The sequence below is a fragment of the Coloeus monedula genome, assembly GCF_965178545.1.
Source record: "Coloeus monedula genome assembly, contig: HAP1_SCAFFOLD_130, whole genome shotgun sequence".
NCBI classification, from domain to species: domain Eukaryota; kingdom Metazoa; phylum Chordata; class Aves; order Passeriformes; family Corvidae; genus Coloeus; species Coloeus monedula.
In genome coordinates, this window is record NW_028120777.1 from 214,165 (window position 1) to 229,972 (window position 15,808).

The window sequence follows — 15,808 nt, forward strand, 5'->3', positions numbered from 1 at the left end:
TAAAGAACAGAAGTTCCTGCTGCTCCCACTGGAATTCTGTAGCGTGCCTGGCATTCCATACGTTCTGCTGCCTGAGAGTTCCTGCAGCCGTCCTTGGGAAGAGCAGTTCACTGCCACAGGAGGAACAAGAGGAAAGCAGCTGCCACTCTCGGGTTCTGTGCCCTGTAAAAAGTAAAAGCAGATAAAGATCAAAGCTCCATAAAGCTGGAACCATCTCCAACCTCGGGACAGCACTTCTGTGGGAAAAGCGTAGATGGGCCATTAGGAAGGAGATCATCATGCAAATGGGCAAGGGGGAGGAATTAAATTCTGCTGCTTTCTGATTGAGGCCTGCTTCAATTTGCAGCCTTTATAATATCAGCTTAATGGGACTTTTTGTGCTTTAAAGAGGTTTTTATTAGCTGGGGGTTGTCCCTGCCTGGACTGAGGCACAGCACAATGAGTCTCCTGCCTCCTGAAGCCGTGTCGTTATCCCAGCATCTGAAATTAAAAACCAGCACTCTGGGAAACCTCTCTACTCTGAGGAGAAGTGTGAGGAGCGTTTGGGTCTGTGGAAAGCCTGGAACAGCTCTGAGAGACACCAAACATCCTGTGGATCCCAATAAACAGCAAAACATTCCAGCAGCTCCTTCCAACACCGCCCTTGTAGGGAACTCTGTCACCCCAGTGGGTATTTGTGGGAGTAAGGAAGAAATCCCACTAATGACCTCAGTGTGATCACCTCTGGTTCGTCTGGGGATAAATCTCCTTTATCCTTCTGGGAGAATAAAGGAATCCAATGCTGCCTTAATCCCCAGCTCCTCAGAGTCTGCATTTCCAGAATCCATCTCCTGGCCCAGCATGGGAAGGGTTGTCCAGCGCTGGAACAGCTGCCCAGGGCAGTGGTGGAGTCACCAACCCTGGAAGTGCTCATAAAATACATGGATATGGCACTTGAGTGTTTATAAAATACCTGGGGAAATACATGGGTAAATATAGGGATAAATTCATGGGTACATACGTGGATAAAAATATGGATAAATGTATATGGATAAACATATATGGATAATCCATGGATAAATATAGGGATAAATATGTAGGGATAAATATGTATGGATAAATACAGACCTTGCTTCCCTGAACACCAGGAGAGCCGGTGTTTTACCCAGATCCCAGTGCCCTGCACGGCTGCGCTGACACGAGCGCAGGCCGATCGCTCCGCCCAGCACCATCCCTCATTTTCTTCCCATTGCTCCCCAAGCGGCCCCAAACCACCCCAGCGTGTCTGTGCCGGGGCCAGGGCCTGCCCCGAGCCCGACCAGAGGCTGTCACCCAGCCCTGCACCAGCTCCCACCCCCGGGAGAGCTGGGAATGCACTGAGAGCTCGGCTCCCCGGGCTCCCCAGCACCCAAACCGGTCCTCAGACACACAGAAATGCCCAACCTGCCCCTCTGGGCACAGCCAAACACCACAATTCCATCATCCCCAAGCAACTCTGGCACTTGCCTCTTCACCTCCGCCCATTTCCAGTAGCCGGGGCTAGGACCGGGCTGTCAGAAATAGCATTCCCTAGGCAGTTCATCCCAGCACAGAGGAGAAGAGGAGCCTGTCCCTGACCCACACCATGGGCAGGACAAGGGGGGCCCTAGCTGGCTTTGCCTACTCCAACACCACAGCTCTTGGTCCCAAAGATGGGGCGAGTTCAGTGGTTTTTCCTGTCCTGAAAGAGAGCAGAAAAGGGAAGTTAATCCCACTGTGGAATCCAAGACTCCTGCATTTCCTATTTCTGCTCTGATTGCTCACCGTGGAGTTTTAGCCATGGAAAAAAAAGGAGAATGACACCATATCAAATAAAAAGTTGATTAATCCACGTAGGGGCTGTGGAGAGGATACAAAGGAGCTTTTCCATGATTTTGGGGCTTGAAGAGGGACTGAATTTCCCTCAAAGCTGGGAAGGGCCTGAGGATAATAAAGCAAAGGAGCAGCTTCATCTCTCCCTGGCAGAGAGCTCGGGGCTCCATTATGGATACAAATCAATCCCAGTAGGATTTCAAAGGGTTTCTTTAGGATGTCAGGTCCCTCTTTGTCAGATCCCTGCTGGGATTCAGGGCCTGCCTGGTCACGGGGTGCTTTGATAAGGGCTGGATTTAAATCCCAGATCTGAGAACAGACATGAAAGGTCCCTGGGTTTCTAGGGGGTTGAAAAACTCAAGCTGGATTCGCTGCAGAGCTGAAAAATCAGGGTAAGAGAGAGCAAGGAGTGGCCAGCAGGCCCAGGCTCCTGATCACGCCCCTGGGATCCATGGGATCCATAGGATCCACGGCCTCTGGCACGCTGCTCCAGCACCCTGCAGGGTGACTGACAGCCGGGCAGGGGAAGGAGCCACCAGCAGCTCTGCCATGTGCACCATCATTCACCTTGCACGTGGCCTAAACAGCCACCAAGCACTGATGGACTGACTGAGCCGAAAATATCGGAGAGATCTCAGTTTGCACTCCAAATTCCCTGCAGCCTGTTCCCTTCCTGATCCATCCCTTCAAGCAGCAAGAGTGGAATTCCTTCCATCGTTGCTCTTTCCCTCCTGTTTTCCACTCAACAAGAAAAAGAGCAGCCACGTGAACAGGAGTAAAAGCCCCAAACCCACAAAAAAGCACATTCTCAGCATCACTAATCCCTGCCAAACTGCCAGGAACCTTCCAAAACTACATCCAAGCTTGGAAACAGGGATCCAGTTGTTTGTTTAAGCAGCTATTGATCCAGTCTCTTCCAGCTAATTAAACTATTCACTATTTAAACTCATTAAACTGCTCATCCTGCTCCTGGCAGCCAGAGGCAAAGAAGAAATCGTGTCTAGATTAAATGGTGTTGGTGAATGTGCCCATCCCAGTCCTTGGAGAGGTTGGAATTGCATCCCTGTTCCTCTGCTCTCTTTTCCTTCCTTTTTCCTGCAGTGATTCCCACCCGGATTCCTCAGCTCCAGCTCTCTGAGCAGCCTCAGGGGGAGCATTTCATCCCCTTAGAGCCAACTCCATTTGTTGCATCCTTCATGCCTCAACCACCCCTAAAAGCAGGCAAGTGCTGATGGGCAGTGCAGCTGCTTCCACTTGGGAATGTTTCCAGTGGAACAGGGAGGGAATTCTGAGAAGCTTCCACCCACTGCACGTTATTGCTGGATAAAAGGTGAGGCAGCAAAGGATCAACAAAGGGAGATTTCAGCAAGACAAAGTCCAGACAGAGAGGCTGCAAGTGTGGCTGGGGCTGCTAAACTGGGAAAACTGCAAGGTCAGGCTGTGGGAACATGGATTATACTGAGGTCTGGAACTGGTGTTGGGAAGAGAGGGAGAAGGAGAAGGAGAAGGAGAAGGAGAAGGAGAAGGAGAAGGAGAAGGAGAAGGAGAAGGAGAAGGAGAAGGAGAAGGAGAAGGAGAAGGAGAAGGAGAAGGAGAAGGAGAAGGAGAAGGAGAAGGAGAAGGAGAAGGAGAAGGAGAAGGAGAAGGAGAAGGAGAAGGAGGAGGAGGAGGAGGAGGAGGAGGAGGAGGAGGAGGAGGAGAAGGAGGAGGAGAAGGAGAAGGGCCCGAAGTAACTGCACAGTGAATTTCCTTACCATGAGCCAGGCTCATTCCCTGAGCTGACCAATATCTCCGAGCTCCCCTTCATGGCACAGCCCTGCCAGTAAAGAACAGAAGTTCCTGCTGCTCCCACTGGAATTCTGTAGCGTGCCTGGCATTCCATACGTTCTGCTGCCTGAGAATTCCTGCAGCCGTCCTCGGGAAGAGCAGTTCACTGCCACAGGAGGAACAAGAGGAAAGCAGCTGCCACTCTCGGGTTCTGTGCCCTGTAAAAAGTAAAAGCAGATAAAGATCAAAGCTCCATAAAGCTGGAACCATCTCCAACCTCGGGACAGCACTTCTGTGGGAAAAGCGTAGATGGGCAATTAGGAAGGAGATCATCATGCAAATGGGCAAGGGGGGGGAATTAAATTCTGCTGCTTTCTGATTGAGGCCTGCTTCAATTTGCAGCCTTTATAATATCAGCTTAATGGGACTTTTTGTGCTTTAAAGAGGTTTTTATTAGCTGGGGGTTGTCCCTGCCTGGACTGAGGCACAGCACAATGAGTCTCCTGCCTCCTGAAGCCGTGTCGTTATCCCAGCATCTGAAATTAAAAACCAGCACTCTGGGAAACCTCTCTACTCTGAGGAGAAGTGTGAGGAGCGTTTGGGTCTGTGGAAAGCCTGGAACAGCTCTGAGAGACACCAAACATCCTGTGGATCCCAATAAACAGCAAAACATTCCAGCAGCTCCTTCCAACACCGCCCTTGTAGGGAACTCTGTCACCCCAGTGGGTATTTGTGGGAGTAAGGAAGAAATCCCACTAATGACCTCAGTGTGATCACCTCTGGTTCGTCTGGGGATAAATCTCCTTTATCCTTCTGGGAGAATAAAGGAATCCAATGCTGCCTTAATCCCCAGCTCCTCAGAGTCTGCATTTCCAGAATCCATCTCCTGGCCCAGCATGGGAAGGGTTGTCCAGCGCTGGAACAGCTGCCCAGGGCAGTGGTGGAGTCACCAACCCTGGAAGTGCTCATAAAATACATGGATATGGCACTTGAGTGTTCATAAAATACCTGGGGAAATACATGGGTAAATATAGGGATAAATTCATGGGTACATACGTGGATAAAAATATGGATAAATGTATATGGATAAACATATATGGATAATCCATGGATAAATATAGGGATAAATATGTAGGGATAAATATGTATGGATAAATACAGACCTTGCTTCCCTGAACACCAGGAGAGCCGGTGTTTTACCCAGATCCCAGTGCCCTGCACGGCTGCGCTGACACGAGCGCAGGCCGATCGCTCCGCCCAGCACCATCCCTCATTTTCTTCCCATTGCTCCCCAAGCGTCCCCAAACCACCCCAGCGTGTCTGTGCCGGGGCCAGGGCCTGCCCCGAGCCCGACCAGAGGCTGTCACCCAGCCCTGCACCAGCTCCCACCCCCGGGTGAGCTGGGAATGCACTGAGAGCTCGGCTCCCCGGGCTCCCCAGCACCCAAACCGGTCCTCAGACACACAGAAATGCCCAACCTGCCCCTCTGGGCACAGCCAAACACCACAATTCCATCATCCCCAAGCAACTCTGGCACTTGCCTCTTCACCTCCGCCCATTTCCAGTAGCCGTGGCTAGGACCGGGCTGTCAAAAATAGCATTCCCTAGGCAGTTCATCCCAGCACAGAGGAGAAGAGGAGCCTGTCCCTGACCCACACCATGGGCAGGACAAGGGGGGCCCTAGCTGGCTTTGCCTACTCCAGCACCACAGCTCTTGGTCCCAAAGATGGGGCGAGTTCAGTGGTTTTTCCTGTCCTGAAAGAGAGCAGAAAAGGGAAGTTAATCCCACTGTGGAATCCAAGACTCCTGCATTTCCTATTTCTGCTCTGCTTGCTCACCGTGGAGTTTTAGCTATGGAAAAAAAAAGGAGAATGACACCATATCAAATAAAAAGTGCCCTTTCCCAGCATTTTTATTCCAGGCATTAAAAGGATGCTCATTTCTCTTCTAGCATTGTTTCCCTCATTTTAGGAGAACCGTTTTCATCCCAGGCCCCACTCGTCAGTTGTTCGATCCTCTGGCACTGGATTTGGACAAAAGAAGGGACGCACCTGGACTGCAGGAAATCACTGAGAGAAACCCTTCCAAAACGCGACAGAGAAAAACAACAGGACATGCAGGAAGACACATCCCTCATTTGCACGTCTGCAACGCTTTTCTAAAGACTTCTCTGCATCTGGATGCTCTTTGCTCTTGGCTTTCTTCACAGGAATGCATTTGCTGCTAAACACGTCTCAGACCCTTATCTGATCGGGATAAGGTGGGATGGAGATGAAGACTCCCACAGGGAATAGCCAGGGAGATGCAGGGCCTGGGAACATCAAGGACGGAGAAGAGAAGGAACAGGGATTGTTTTTCTTGTTTAGAGCCAGCAGTGCTGTGAGCTTGGAGAACACACGGCACCGCAGGGATCCAGGGCAGGAGCGGGATAACTGCGGGATAAGGGGAATCTGCTCCAGGGCTGTGCCAGTGAAGGAGGGGAATTTTTTAGTGCCTTCATTACACACAAAAACCAAACCCAGCACCACCGAGCTGGACTTTCGTGAGCTGCAAAACAAAGCGGCCCCTGGCCTTTGGGGGAACACAACCTCACCGAGTCACGGAGCCAGGGCATGACACTTGGGAATGATCCTTGCTGCTGCCTGCAGGCAAATCGGATGAGGGAGCCACAGGAGCTGCGGGGTTTCCTGCTCTTCCTGCAACGCCATTGGTCCAGACCAGGAGACCTTTCCTGGAACAGATCTTCCCTGTAAAGGGAGCTACACCAAAGCTCAAGCCCTCATTTAGAGACCCTTGGAAAAGCAAAGGTGAGAGGGGATTACCTGGAGCCCCAGGGGACCGAGGCGAAGGCGATGAAGAAGCAGACAGCAAAGTGCTTCCACTGCTTCTCACTCCAGCAAAGGGAACATCCCTGGAATTTCATGTCCGGCGTCGCTCCCAAACCCCACAGGTGAACCCACACGTACTCCAGGACTGATCTCCTTCAAACTTCCAGCAGCACAGACTCACCGGGAGGAACTGCAATCCAAGGACACACATCAGCAACCGTCTTCCCGCTTGCCCCTCTCTCCACATTTTCCCTTTCCAGCGGGATGCAGGTGCCACCCCCCAGAGGCAGGAAAACTGCCTTGCAATCCGCTACAAAACCTGCCTGGAAAGCCCAGGATGCCCGGAGCCAGCAGCCGTTTCTCCTGGAGCTCCTGCTGACAGGCATTTGAAGCCTGCTGTGCCTCACAGCTGCTTTTCTGCCAAGGGCATTCCCATCTTTTCTTTTTTAGCCCAAAGAAAGGTTTGCAAAGCTGAGTTTTGTGAGAAGCGCTTCATATTTGGATCATTCTTAACTTGGAGTTTCCCTTGGCACCAAAATCAGGGGCTCACCTTTTGCTTGGAGCTTGGCTGAAGTCCTCAGCAATGCCAGGGAATGTGGCCATTGGAGGCTTTGGGCAGATTTGGCTCATCTGCCTTTTTAGGCCTTGTTTCTTTCTCTCAGCCTTCCCACTGGATTGTGGCCTCCGAGGAATACGTAAAATCCCATTCCATTCCTATTCTTTCGGACAATTTTTTGTACCGTCCCTGTACAAAACGAGGCCCCCTGTTCGGATGCTTTTCCCCACCGTTCCCCGGCACTTTTATCTGCCGGTGCATTCCCTGCGTTGCTTGGGCTCTTCCCAGCTCTCTGAGCTCCTTCACAAGGCAGGAGATCGATTTGGCCCAGGAACTAAACCCTCCCGAGGAATTGTCTGATGCCATCTCCGCATTTGACACCTGATCCTTGTGCTCAAAGGATCCCTCTTTCTTCCCTTCAGCCAATTCCAAGGCTCGCTGCCCCCAGCTGCGATCAGGCCCCAGCCTGATCCCTGCAGTCTTCCCTGCCGGGATCCTGCTCAGGAATCCCTGGGCTACAAATGTAAGAATTCGTTCTTCCCACCCCTGCCCAGTTCCAAAGGATTTGGTGTCTGCCTTACCCGGCTGGAGCCTGCTTCCAACTCTGTTCTTGCTGCTTCTGCTGCTTTCCAGTTCCCAGGAATTCCACCGACGGAGCGACAGCGTTTTCCAGCTCCGCCAGGATTCCCTCTGCTGCGTTTGGGTGCTGGAAGGATATCAAAACCAGGGTCTCTGGGGCTTTACTATCAGGAAATTACATCCCCGGATTTGTTCATTTCCAAATATTATCTCTTCCCAACAAAGCACTGGGCATCCAAGGAATACAGAAAGTGATGGGCTGACCACTGCTTACTCCTCTGGAATGTCAGAGCTTGGAAAAAAAGGGCACTTGAGGCTTCTCCTGGTGCTGCCCGTGAGGTGTATTTTACTTGAGAGCCCCTTCCCGTGTCTTTCCCTGTATCCACCAAAAAATCCACCCCTTCATTCCCCAGCTGCTTGCTTCCTCCCTCTTTTCCTGTATCCAACGGAATTTTAACAGGTCAATAGTCCCCTCTGCAAGAGCACCTTTCATTCCAAACCTAAGAACAAACGAATCACTTCCCTTCCACCGTCCTTATTAAGATTCCACTGAGAGCAGTGGATGGAAAATGATCCTCTCCTGGTCCCTGCTGGATTCCCGGAGCAGGGATCCTTTCCCTCTTTCCCCCCACCACGGTGCCCTCCTCCCCCTCCCGCCCCACCCCACACCCTTTTCAGGCTTTGTTCCACAGCTTTTGCCTCCAGGCCTCAGATCCTTTCGTTCTCCAGGAGCTCCCAGCAGCTCCACAGCCTTTCCTCTCCCATCCCGACCATTTCTCCAGGAATGGAGCTCCGCATTTCAATTGCCTTCTCTTTTCTCTGACAATTCCCACCAATCCAGAAGACCTAAAGCTGACACAAGGAACACTCGGTGCCCACAAATCCAAACCCAGACCCGGCCATCCCCAAACCAGCAACTCCCGGACAATTTGCGTTCATTCCAACCTAACACTGAGGACTCACCCAACCCTTCAAAATTCCCAAGAAATATCCTGTTGCCTTCACAGCTCCCAGGGGATTCTGCTTCGTGCTCACACGAAGGATTTGGGACTTCCCTGAAAAAACCCGTGCAGGGCACGCTGGAATCCCCGATCCCGTGAATCCGGGGAGCGTTAAAAGCTCGGTCCAGCCTGGGCCCCCGGAAATTTTTGCCAAATATCCCCCAAGTCCTCGGGATAACAGAACTCTCTGGTACTGCATTTTTGGCGTTGTAAAGCCTGGAATTACTCTATTCCTAGTGCTGGGCTCTGCATATGGCCGAGAAAATCCCGGCCTCCACACAGACCCAGGTTCCAAACTTTTGGATACATTTCAGCAAGCCGAGAAATTCACCTTCCCTACTTCTTCTTAAGGGCATCCTTCTCTTCCCTTACCCGGCGTGCTCTCTCCCACTGGGGGTGGGTTTTCCCCTTCCCATGCTAATTAGTCCCTACTTCTAGGAGGTTTAGGTACCTTTCTTCCCTGGGACGGATTTCTTAACACAGCTACCGAGGCTTTGGGAGTCTCCTTTATCTTCTACTTTCTGGATCCATAAATGCCACAATCCAGACGCCCAACTTCAACAAGACATCCTTCCTACCTAAAAACACACACTCTCAACTCTTAGATCTTTTAAAGTTTTACCCCCGCAAAATTCCCCTATTTTTCCACCACTGAATTCCTCACTCCTGCTTTCAAGCATTTCTTGAATACCACGGGGCTTTTCTCAAGATTTACCCCCACGACCTTCCCTACGTGCCCACTGCTCATCACCTCATTTTTCCCTCAATGTGGTCGTTCTCCACCCCAGAGACTTTGTCAAGTGTTGCCTCCAAAATGTTCCCCATCTCTCCACTACTCAGTTCCCCATTTTGCCTCCAAAATATTCAATCTGTCCCCTCCAGATTGCATCCACTTTTACCCCCAGCGTTTTACTTCCTCTACAATATTGATTCAACCTTTTCCACCCCAAAAATGTGCATTCTCTCCCTTAAACAGCACCTCAGCTTTTCCCTCAAAAATGCCCCAGAGGGAAACTCAGATTCAGCCCCCAAACTCCCATTTGCCTACACAAACAGTTCTTGTGGCCCCTCTCAATTCCCCCAGGCTTTCAGCTCAAGGAAGAACTGGAAGCCCATTCCCTCATCTCCACCCTTGTTTTGCTTTCCTGGAAAACCTTGCGATCCCACACTTTCTCCAAGAGATCTGCTGGGAGTACTGGAAGGTTTGCTCTCTCAGAGCGCCAGGGGGCTTTACAGCACTTGTTCCTCTGCATCTTTACCCTTTTATCAGCTTTCCCCTGGAACGGTGTTGTGGGAGAAGCTTGGAACTACCAGAAATGGATCGCGTTCACATTTTTTCCCCACCAGTTTTTATCTGGTTTCAGATTCCTGGAATTACCCTCAAATGTGCCCAGGAACACTGCTGTGAAAGGATCAATGAGAAGAACAGCCGGAAAGCAGAAAACCACCTCCAGCAGCAGCCACAATGATCCCATTTCTCTTCTTACCTGGTCCTGCCAGAGCTCCCAACAGCCATTCCCATTCCAAAACAAGAGCTATGGAAGACATTCCTGCTGTCCGTGAGGGTGAGGCGGCAGTTCTGGATGTTCTTCGCTGTGCAATCAGACAACAAACAGAGTGTAAATGATCCTGGTGGTCCCTTCCAAGCCAAACCAGCCCGTGATTCCATGCGTGGATCAGCACCTGTCCCAGCTCCATTCCAGAAACCTCCTCCCACTAACCCAGAACTTTCCTTTTTCTGCTCAACATCAGGGCTTTGCTGCCGAGTGCCCCGGGCAGGGGACGCCTCAGCCTTCCCTGGGACCGCAGCATTCCCTGGGCTGCCTCAGCATCCCCTGCGCTGCTGTTCCACGCCCATCCCGTGGTCCAGCGCCGTTCCGGGCTGCAGTGCCGGGCTCTCCCCACGAGGCGGCAGCACCGGGAGCGAGCAGCCCCGGCCGGTCCCGCTGTCTCGGGGCAGCTGCGCCTTTAACCCGCCCTGAGCCGGCGGGGCCGTGAACACAGCGGGCACAAACGCCACCGCTCCCCTTTATTTCACCCTCAGAGGCACAGGATCGCAGCATTTCCTGGGCTGCAAGGGACCCACAGGGAGCATCGAGTCCAAATCCTGGCCCTGCACCCCAAGAATCCCACCCTGTGCCCGAGAGCCTTGTTCAGACCCAAACTCTTCCCCCAAGATCCTGAAAACACAGCGGGGCTGGGAGAAGGATGACCACGGAGGATTTTTTTATACAGATCTCCTTGCACGATCGTTAAATAACATTATTAGACAGTCCATGAACGCATCCCTGTGCCGGGACAGCCACCCCTGTGCCGGAACACTCATCCCTGTGCCGGAATACCGATCCCCCGCGGCCCCCACCGTCCGCTCGGGGCTGTCCCCGTTCCCCGCTCACCTCCGAGCCCGGAGCACCCGCCCCGGTGCCCCCGGCCCGGCAGCGCTGCTCCCCGGGCTCCCCGCCATCGCCGCTCCTGGCGAAGAAGGGCGGAAGTCACCGATACCGCACCGATGTGGCTATTCGACCTTCTCAAGATGGCGGCCGGAAGGACCCCCCCCCCCCCCCTCGCCCCCCCGCTCCGTCTATTCGACTGCCTGAATGCTCCCGCCTGCCCCAGGCGCCGCTGACCCCACAGTCGGTGTCCGCGTAGCGGGAAACGCCTCAGAAAATTGCGTGCAAGCGCTGGGCTGGCGTCGGCGTCGGCGTCGCGTTCAGGCAGCCGAGTAGACGCAGCTTGGGGGGGGGGGGGGGGGGGGCCTTTCCTGCCGCCATATTGAGAAGGTCAGAAAACAGTGCACACGACCGCCATCTTTAGCGTGGCAGTGACGACACTTCCGCCCCTTCGCCGCCATCTTGGGTGCTGGCAGAAGCCACTTCCGGTCGAGCCGCCATCTTTAGTGTGGTACACTTAGGGCCCCCGCCGCCCCTCACAAGGGCTTCTGTCTAGTCGGCTGCCTGAATCCGGCCCGGACTCCGACGCCGGCCCCGCGCTTTCCGCGCGATTTTCCGCCGTGCTTCCCGGTGCGAGGACACGGCTGGCGGGGTCAGCCGCGCCGGAGGCGGGCGACGGCTCCGCGACCGGCGGCAGGCATCGGCAGGGACACCTCTCGCAGGGGGCCTAGTGCGTCCGCCATCTTGAGTGTGGCGGAAGTGTAAACCACCCTCTGCAAGGTCCTGGCAGATAATAAAATAATAAAATAAAATAAAGACTGTCATATTCTAATAAAAACGTCACTTAACGCCGTCCCGAGAGCGCGGAACTGCGCCTTCCTTTCCGAGCCGCCTCCTTGAGAGCGACACGCGGGCGGCTCGATTCCGACCGTGCCCGCCCGGTGCCTCCCGCCCGGGTCGCGCTGCGACCGCGCCTCTGCTGCCCGGCAAAACCGGCCCCGCCGGGCCGCCCCCCGCGCTGTCATTCCCCGCGGTCGCCGCCCCGCACGGCGCCCGCTCCTTTCCATAGCTGTGGCCCCGCTCACGCACGGCCGTGTCCCTTGGCGCTGCGAACCGCCCTTCGCCCCTCCCCTCCGCTGACAGACCCGGCCCCGCTCGCTCCCGCTCCTTGCCACGCTCGGCAGCCACCGAGGCCGCCGCCCTCTCGGCTCAGCCGGCACCGGGCGGCAGCAGCGCCGGGGCGCCGTGTCGGGGGCGGCAGTGCCGCGCTCTCGCCACCAGGCGGCAGCAGCGCCGCCCAGCTCAGCCCGGGGGCAGGCACAGAGCACAGGGAAAAGCCGGCTCCGGGCGCTCTGCAGCTCCTGCAGCCCGAGCGTCTCGGCTCCTGCGGCCAGGCGCTTGCTGCTTTCCTTCCTACAGAAAAACGCCGGCTCCTTATTCTCAAAACCTGCGGATCTCTATTCCCAGCTTCTTATATTGCTGTATGCGACAGATTAGAGAGAGAGGGCTGGCACATTTCAAAATGAATTTACATCTAAATCAGTAGCATTTGCCTATAGACGTAAAAGTGAAGAACTTAACAGGTTTTAGTATTCTGCACACAGCCCTCGCTGGGAGGAATGGTAAAAAGTTAAAAACAAATGAAATTTTAAAAGTAGAAAGTTAGAAACAAAGTTACAACGGCAGAAATTTAGAAACAAACAAAGAGGTAAAATACAAGAAACAAACAAATTTCTAAAGGGAGAAAGTTGAAAACAAACAAAGTTAGAAACAAACAAACAAAAAAATTAGAAACAAACAAAATTAGAAAGGTAGAAATTTAGAAACAAAGTCAGAAAGGCAAGTGTTGAGCCTTTGACAGGGTACCCCTCCTTCTCGGACCAGGGTGAAAGAGCAGAGGAGGCTGCTGTTCTGCTAAGTTCTTTATTTCACGGTCTCACAGCTGTCTTGAAGGCAGAGTTCGAATGGGGTTACATGATACAGCCAAGCAGCAGCAGCAGGCAAAAACAGCTTCTTCTATATGCTCCATACACTCTATTTTTTCTTATAGAAGTGTGGATTCCATTTGTTCATTGACCAGTAAGATTAACACACGATTCTAGTTTTCCTTAAACCCATCCCGGTCTAATTCTAACAGTCGTAAGCCTCACACAAGTGTCATCTGCCCTTGTTCCATAAGGAATCCCTCTACAGACAGGGAGTTGTCACCGGCCCCGTGCTCATGGGCTGCAGGGGACACCCGCACTGAGGAGGAAATGGAAATGGGAAAGAGGGAACTGCAACCTGATGGGACGCACCTCTGGCACCACATTTCCTCTTCTTCCTGCTGTCCTGGAAAACCCCAAGTAAATCCGGTCCCTCAGACCTTGCATCCCTGAACACCAGGAGAGCCGGTGTTTTACCCAGATCCCAGTGCCCTGCACGGCTGCGCTGACACGAGCACAGGCCGATCGCTCCGCCCAGCACCATCCCTCATTTTCTTCCCATTGCTCCCCAAGCATCCCCAAACCACCCCAGCGTGTCTGTGCCGGGGCCAGGGCCTGCCCCGAGCCCGACCAGAGCCCTGCACCAGCTCCCACCCCCGGGTGAGCTGGGAATGCACTGAGAGCTCGGCTCCCCGGGCTCCCCAGCACCCAAACCGGTCCTCAGACACACAGAAATGCCCAACCTGCCCCTCTGGGCACAGCCAAACACCACAATTCCATCATCCCCAAGCAACTCTGGCACTTGCCTCTTCACCTCCGCCCATTTCCAGTAGCCGTGGCTAGGACCGGGCTGTCAGAAATAGCATTCCCTAGGCAGTTCATCCCAGCACAGAGGAGAAGAGGAGCCTGTCCCTGACCCACACCATGGGCAGGACAAGGGGGGCCCTAGCTGGCTTTGCCTACTCCAACACCACAGCTCTTGGTCCCAAAGATGGGGCGAGTTCAGTGGTTTTTCCTGTCCTGAAAGAGAGCAGAAAAGGGAAGTTAATCCCACTGTGGAATCCAAGACTCCTGCATTTCCTATTTCTGCTCTGATTGCTCACCGTGGAGTTTTAGCCATGGAAAAAAAAGGAGAATGACACCATATCAAATAAAAAGTTGATTAATCCACGTAGGGGCTGTGGAGAGGATACAAAGGAGCTTTTCCATGATTTTGGGGCTTGAAGAGGGACTGAATTTCCCTCAAAGCTGGGAAGGGCCTGAGGATAATAAAGCAAAGGAGCAGCTTCATCTCTCCCTGGCAGAGAGCTCGGGGCTCCATTATGGATACAAATCAATCCCAGCAGGATTTCAAAGGGTTTCTTTAGGATGTCAGGTCCCTCTTTATCAGATCCCTGCTGGGATTCAGGGCCTGCCTGGTCACGGGGTGCTTTGATAAGGGCTGGATTTAAATCCCAGATCTGAGAACAGACATGAAAGGTCCCTGGGTTTCTAGGGGGTTGAAAAACTCAAGCTGGATTCGCTGCAGAGCTGAAAAATCAGGGTAAGAGAGAGCAAGGAGTGGCCAGCAGGCCCAGGCTCCTGATCACGCCCCTGGGATCCATGGGATCCATAGGATCCACGGCCTCTGGCACGCTGCTCCAGCACCCTGCAGGGTGACTGACAGCCGAGCAGGGGAAGGAGCCACCAGCAGCTCTGCCATGTGCACCATCATTCACCTTGCACGTGGCCTAAACAGCCACCAAGCACTGATGGACTGACTGAGCCGAAAATATCGGAGAGATCTCAGTTTGCACTCCAAATTCCCTGCAGCCTGTTCCCTTCCTGATCCATCCCTTCAAGCAGCAAGAGTGGAATTCCTTCCATCGTTGCTCTTTCCCTCCTGTTTTCCACTCAACAAGAAAAAGAGCAGCCACGTGAACAGGAGTAAAAGCCCCAAACCCACAAAAAAGCACATTCTCAGCATCACTAATCCCTGCCAAACTGCCAGGAACCTTCCAAAACTACATCCAAGCTTGGAAACAGGGATCCAGTTGTTTGTTTAAGCAGCTATTGATCCAGTCTCTTCCAGCTAATTAAACTATTCACTATTTAAACTCATTAAACTGCTCATCCTGCTCCTGGCAGCCAGAGGCAAAGAAGAAATCGTGTCTAGATTAAATGGTGTTGGTGAATGTGCCCATCCCAGTCCTTGGAGAGATTGGAATTGCATCCCTGTTCCTCTGCTCTCTTTTCCTTCCTTTTTCTTGGAGTGATTCCCACACGGATTCCTCAGCTCCAGCTCTCTGAGCAGCCTCAGGGGGAGCATTTCATCCCCTTGGAGCCAACTCCATTTGTTGCATCCTTCATGCCTCAACCACCCCTAAAAGCAGGCAAGTGCTGATGGGCAGTGCAGCTGCTTCCACTTGGGAATGTTTCCAGTGGAACAGGGAGGGAATTCTGAGAAGCTTCCACCCACTGCACGTTATTGCTGGATAAAAGGTCAGGCAGCAAAGGATCAACAAAGGGAGATTTCAGCAAGACAAAGTCCAGACAGAGAGGCTGCAAGTGTGGCTGGGGCTGCTAAACTGGGAAAACTGCAAGGTCAGGCTGTGGGAACATGGATTATACTGAGGTCTGGAACTGGTGTTGGGAAGAGAGGGAGAAGGAGAAGGAGAAGGAGAAGGAGAAGGAGAAGGAGAAGGAGAAGGAGAAGGAGAAGGAGAAGGAGAAGGAGAAGGAGGAGGAGAAGGAGAAGGAGAAGGAGAAGGAGGAGGAGAAGGAGGAGAAGGAGGAGAAGGAGAAGGAGAAGGGCCCGAAGTAACTGCACAGTGAATTTCCTTACCATGAGCCAGGCTCATTCCCTGAGCTGACCAATATCTCCGAGCTCCCCTTCATAGCGGTTGCTACTGCGCATGCGCGGGCGCGGTTGCTACTGCGCATGCGCGGGCGC